The sequence below is a fragment of the Vigna unguiculata genome, unplaced genomic scaffold (genome assembly GCF_004118075.2).
Source record: "Vigna unguiculata cultivar IT97K-499-35 unplaced genomic scaffold, ASM411807v1 contig_106, whole genome shotgun sequence".
NCBI lineage: Eukaryota > Viridiplantae > Streptophyta > Magnoliopsida > Fabales > Fabaceae > Vigna > Vigna unguiculata.
Genome location: NW_021010812.1, coordinates 104,272 through 111,294, shown reverse-complemented (window position 1 = coordinate 111,294; position 7,023 = coordinate 104,272). Strand labels below are relative to the sequence as shown.

The 7,023-nt window shown below is 29.6% G+C and overlaps 1 pseudogene; it reads right to left on the bottom strand.

Annotated features, from left to right (window-relative positions):
* Positions 1-313: 313 nt before the first annotated feature.
* On the bottom strand, positions 314-5,001 carry LOC114171120 (annotated as a pseudogene).
* Positions 5,002-7,023: the final 2,022 nt, after the last annotated feature.

Here is a 7,023-nt window from a genome sequence, read left to right as displayed (position 1 = left end):
TTTTCTCTTCGTCTCTTTTCTTTCTTTTTACCTTAATGGTATTCGATTTTCATTTCACATAATAGTTAAAATCCATGACTCAATGTTTGATGGAATATGAATTTCATATCTATTTTTGAACGTAGTTTATAAACATTGAAAAATAATATCACCTTTCAATTTAGTGGATTTTAAGAGATGTATCATTATTAAATTTTTGAAGAAGATTATTATAGAAATTTGAAGGATAATAAATATGTGAAGACCCAATGAAAAGGCAAAACCTTATTATATAATATTTAAATAATGAATATGTTGGCTTGTTTATCATTCATCAATTTGGATGCAAACACACAGGCACTTCGGAGTTGACTGGTTCATCATCAGCATCCTCACTTTGGCTGTTTTCAGAATCCATTAAGGCTCCCTTTTGGAAGTAATCTGTTTTGAAATCGTAATCACCATCCATTGAAGCTTTCTTATTCTTTCTTCTTTTGTTCTTCTCTGCGCGCCTCAGTTTTGTATTAAGCATACCGTCCGCAGTGTATAATTTTTCATTTTGCCTACTTGCTGCATTGTTATCCTTCTTCTTTCCACCATCATCTTCCATGGCTTCATCCACCTCACCCACATTTCCGGGACCTTCCCCTTGGTTACCTGACTTGGTTTCTGTCTCATCCTACAAGAGAATGTTTTAATTAGTAAGTGTGAAAACACTAAAATTTCCAACATACGATTCATATCAACAATAGTCAATTATCTAAACGGTTTCAAGAAACAAACCTCCAACATCATTTCAGTAAGATTAAGAGGGTGACTTGAAGGAACTTCAACAACATTGAAGTCATCAACATATTTAAGGCTCCCAATATATGAAGATTCATTGTTGTAGACTTCATCAACGTTAAACTCTTTTGCAAATTCAGAAACTATCTTCGCCTCTGAAGGTTCACCTTGATCCCTATTTGGGGGCATGGTATAATACTGAATTTTACCTGAAACATACAAACAGAAAGAGAAATTTCTACGTAAAGTTCTTTCTCAATTTTAACTTCAAAACACAAAAAAGTAATTGGTTCTCTGATCATAATTTAAGAAATTCCATGCATGCGTACCCTCGTTCCAATCACGAAGAACGATTCTTGCAGTAGTAGCAACATCATGTATTCCACCCTCCTTGAGTTTGCGCTTCTCTTCAGCTACCTTCAGCAGAAAGTCGTCAACATCACCTACATTGAAACTACCAATTTTGTACAGAGTTACCCGCTACTCAGGCAGACAGAGCTTTAGAATTTCCTTCATTGCGTTGGCCAAGTTAAAAGTAAAGAAATAAGTCTTTCAATTTACTTAACAAGAGTCGGTACAACTTAAATCAGGATTTTCTATAAATAAAATAATTGTATCATGCAAACTTCTAAGCGTTTTGGAAATTAAAATTCTCATTACTAAATCAAGCATTAATTTATATCTAAATAAAATAAAAACAACCATAGAATTTTAAAAAAGCATAAAAGGAAGCTAACCCAATAGCCCATGCATAAAAAAAATCCAATGTTCTATAACATCACCTATCAAGTTGCATTTTTAAAACCTAACAAAACTCCATTTTATAACAAGGGTAAGTAACAAGATTTAACCAAAGGGTGCTATTATCACCGACATTCGGAGAATGGTTAGATCAAACCACACACAACCATATATTAAAATACAATGTACACACCCAGTGACCCACGGACTAACCTCATTCACACCATCATTGTTAACACAAAAGTAAAGGGAAGTTGTAAAGAGGGAACGATTCTGAAAATAATTGAATTTATAATTTAAAGTAATTCTATTTGAGAAAATGGAGGAAAAGGGGATAAGAAATTTACACAAAAATAACATGTTTAAAGACAAAAAGCACCCTTATATATATAGGCACTAGTCAAACCAAATACACCAAAAAATAGAAAATACTTCAAACTGTTGTAGAATTGAATAGAATTTCTTCAATGTCACAAGCTCATTTTCTTTTACTATTTTTTTCATGTAAAATACCTATAAATCTTCTACCATTCATTTCAAACTGAATTAATGCAAATAAACACCTGAATAACCAGATAATAAGGGAGGGGGGAAATGACTCGGTATACCAGGGCTAATTGGATCCTCTAAGTTCTCAATCCTCTTGCAATTTTTTAAGGCAATGGAAGCATCATTATGTTGAGACTTCAGCATAACAACACCAAGGCAATCTAGCAACTTAACATTTTTGTCCAATTGAACTTCTTGCATTGATCTTGTTAACCCCGGAGTAGAGCCAACATTGACAACATGAGACCTTTTTAAACTATTAATAAGACTACTCTTACCCACATTGGGCAAGCCAATCAAACCCACGGTTATTGACTTCTTGATCTGTCAAGACAAGGAAGCAAAACAACAACAAAATCAATTATCTATAATTAAAGGACAAAAGCAGAAAAAATAAAACAATTAATGTATAAGCAATAGACATTACAAAGACTAGAAAAACAACTACACATGGGAAAATAAAAAATAAGTCAAATGAAAATCCTCAAAAGATAGCAATGATAACCCATGAAGATGTGCACAAAAGCATATTCTTCCAACTTAAAATCCGTATATTTAGTTTTTACTATGTGATTGACCAAAAGTTGACACATTCATGCACAGGCAAACAAATGTCAGAGATCAGTGTCACCTAGATGACTAAAATAGACCGTGTGTGTGCATGATTTCAACTACGTGCAAACTTCCTTTTTTTTTGTAGAGTTAAATTTTAAATTAGACCTAAACAGACATTTCTATGGTTCTGATTCTAAAAATAAAATATATTTGGATAATTAAATCATGTTCAATAGATAAAATAGCACCAACACCACAATAGTAAGAAAAAACCCTATCTAACAGGATTGATACTTATCTTGCAATAGAAACTATGACTCAGAAAAAGGCATCAGCAATATAGAGAACACTAATGCCAACAATTCTCAAATCCCAACTAGAAGTGATATCATTTTAGGAGCAAGCACCATAGACATAGGATTTCGTAATAATTTAATTTCTGCTAACATATGAAAAAAATAGTTTGATCTACCACTTTATTTTTCTTTTTGAGCCGGAGCACAATACCCATCCATCTGTAAACATTGCTTCAAATTGACTCTAAATGTAAGAGACAGAGAAAATGAAAACCAACTCACTTAGGCTCTTCACTTCTTCCTAAATTTATGTAGTATGAATTATTTGCACAACCTTCTGATTTTATATTTGGTTCAACATTTAAGTTTGCCAATTTGACAACATTTAAGTTGGTTTTTCCAATAAAGATATCCTTTATTGTATAATTTTCATGTCAAGATGGTTTATCCAACGCACATTAGCAACACCATATATTTAAAATATCCCAGGCTAAATGCATGGAAACACATGCACAACCACACCCATACGCACCAAAAAAAGGATCAGCAGTGAATACATAAAGGTTTCTCAATAATATATCAGATAACAATTCCATGAAGGGAAGCACAATACAGAAACCAAAATTGTAACTCTGACAAATGATTCACAAGAAACTAATTCAGCACAAAATTTCATTATGAAGTTGCAATTTTACAAACACCCATCATTATTAAATTTGTTACCTCATGACTTCTTGAGTAATTCTTCAACAATTTGAGTAGAGTATCAGCTCCAAGACAATTACTTGATTTGGCTTTCTTAGAAGCTATCCTCCCTTTTGATCTTTGTTGTTGTGTGCTACACTTGAAGGCCACGGTAGGTAATTCTTCTCTAAGGTATTTAAGCCACTTTTCTAAAGCTTCTTCAAGCACAAGATCTATTATATGGGTCAAATGATTAGGCAGTGCAAAAATAAATATACCAAAATGGAGAAAGGAGACAAAAATGAAATGTGATCAGTAAACTACCAATTTTATTTAAAACCAAGACAAGACGTTTATTAGGACCCGATTTCATCACCATGTTTTCTATCTCAGGACAGCGAGTCCTCAAGGGGTTCCAGGCATCAAGGACCTCCAGTAAGACATCAGAGGCTTCAATGACCTTAAAAAGATCCTTGTAAAAGGCTCTATCTGAGCTATCTATGGAATAAGAAAACCAAAAATAACAATTTTCTGAACACAAGCAAGCAAGCACTTGAAAGGTCAAACTAACCAAACTGTCAACAAAGTACAAATAAATGCACACCTCTGGTCTTTGCAGCATTACCAAAATCATTAGTATTTTTATTAGAATCCTCTAGCAACTTAGAGTCATCTTCCTCCTCTAGCAAGCCCAATTTACTTTTATGAGCCTGAAACAAGTAATGAATAGTAAGTTCCTAACTGCAAGGAAAACAGAAATCACAAAGGACTATTTTTTTCATAGCAACAGTCAATCTTCACTGATACAATAATACAAAAACATTTTAATATACCAACAGTCAAGCACCCTCATTATCTTCTATCATATATCTTTCTTCCTATCCATGAAGAACTTTCTACAGGAATAAGGTTTACATAAAACTTCTACCGATATTTTTTATTTATTCATTCATTTAGTTGATCATGTAACATAACAAATCATAATAAACATAATCAACCAACGATAGAAATAATTCATGAAATGGGAGTTAAATAATGATAAAACAATTACCCTCTCCTTGTGTTCGGCTTTCTTTTGCTCCAATTCCTCAATGGCCTTCGTTCTTCGAGCTTGAAGGGCTTTGAGTTCCTGTTCCTTAAAAGGCCAATTGTTGGGAATACCAGGATCCTTCTCAACTTTATTTTTCCACTCAGCCTAAGCTTCTTCGCTTCCTTCGCTTTTTTTTCTATTGTGCTCTTTCACCTTCCGTATCACCTAGTACTTCTTCTTCAACGAAACCCTCTTAATCTTACTCTCTATAACCAAAAAAATTCACAACAATAAGAACAAAATAAACAATTAAAATCATTGCACACTACTGATATCAAAGAACAAGGATTGGGTTTTCTTACTCTTGCTCTTCATCACCATGCTGTGTTCTCTACCTTAAGAGGAGAAAAAGAGATGAGAACGATAATCCACGTCGAAAGTAGTAGAAAACGGAGAGAAGAAGGGAAAAGATTTGAAGAGGCCCTGAAGCAAGCAAATAGAGAAGAGGGTGAAGGAGTTTGTTGTACATTGTTATCAAATTTTAGAAGGTAAAATTAGATAATCAACATATTAAATTTGATATTCAATAAATTTTGTTTTAGTATTCTAAAACAAATTTTTTATATCCTCATCTTTTAATTTGATATACTAAAATAATGAATTTTAATATGCCTAGATTTTTTTTATAAGAAAATATAATTACTTAAATATATTATAAAAAACTATAATGTAACAGAAAATTTAAGAGGTGTTTTCTTAGGCTAACTTAAGCTGAATTTGTTAATATTTTGAGCTTAAATAACATGTGTTTTTTGATAAATACTGGTTAGTAGTAAGGTTTCAATTTATAAAGTTTTTATTATTATAATTTAGTACATATTTAGCTTCTACAATTTAATTTTATTAGAATATAAAGTAATATATATCCAAAACTAAGATATCTAAACTAGCCTAAAAAGTGTGGGCAATCCAAAAGCGTATTTAAACCTAAAAATTGTATATATCCAACCTCTCTCACTACACTGCTTGAGAGAACACAAATTTTAACTCCCTCTCTTCCTTTAAGTTCTTCTTTGTTTAGGTTACACATTTGTGATAGTTTTAGGGTTCTATGAGTCAAGTGTTGACACAATATTAATAGTATTATACTGTAGTTATATGAATGAGTTCTTCCAATATTTGAAGGAGATAAAATTAATACATGATTTAACCAAAAAATTTCGATTGGTCTCAGAATAATATATTTTTTTCTTTATTTAATATTGCTGATTTGTTATTATTTTTAGAATTGAATAGATTTAATGGGTATTAAATGCTGTGGACTGTTTTTATTTTTCGAAATGTTGATATATATATATATTCTAAGCTGTGAATCGAAAAAGTTTCATATTTATGTATCTTCTATTTCGACGTATATTAGTAGAAGCATTATCTATTATATGTACATAATAAATATATAAATATATACGAATATGTGTGTGTTATGTTTGATAGCATATATTTAATGTTAGAATGATAACTATATAAAAAGAAATGACTGGGAGTGAAATCCATCAAACGTAACTATCAAATAATATTATAATCTTATTTGGAAATTTTAGGAAGTTTCGGTTATTTTTATTTTTTCATTCATAATATTATTATTAATAATATGATTACTAATGGTGATTAAATTAATAAATTAAATTATGTATAAATTCTATATATATATATATATATATATATATATATTACAATAACTAATTATTTAATTTAATAACTAATTATACAATTGTATAAATATTTATATATAGATACTAATAATATGATTTTATACGATCAAATTCATGTTTTAAATATTAATTTAATTTTGTACAGTTTTAAAATATTTTGTATTTTGTATAAAATTCATTCTAGAAATTTTATTTTTTAGGACGAAAAATTTATTTATTAAGAGAATATGAGATCCAAAAAATTATAATAATTATAAAAATAAATAAATGTGATTAAAGAAATATTTAATGTAAAAGAAAAAATGGTTTAAAAATTATTTAATTAAAAAGATATTAGGTATATGTAGTTTAATATTATAAGATATTGTTAAAAGATGTTAAATATTTTTAAGTGACCATTAATTATTTAAAAATTAATTATTTAAAAAGTTATTATAAGAAACATAATGATTTATTATTTTAAAAGATTTATTTTATTAAAATGATGTTTTTGAATATGAATGGTAGGAGATTATTTTGAAGGATATATAAAGTAATTATTGCACTATAAATGAGTTATAAATGATGATTATTTGTTAAATGGATTTATTGAGAAGATATATTGTTATGTGGATGAATATGGTTATATACATGAGATTTAAAAAGATTTCCTAAGAATTAGAAAAAAAAGGTAGGAAAATATGTATATGAT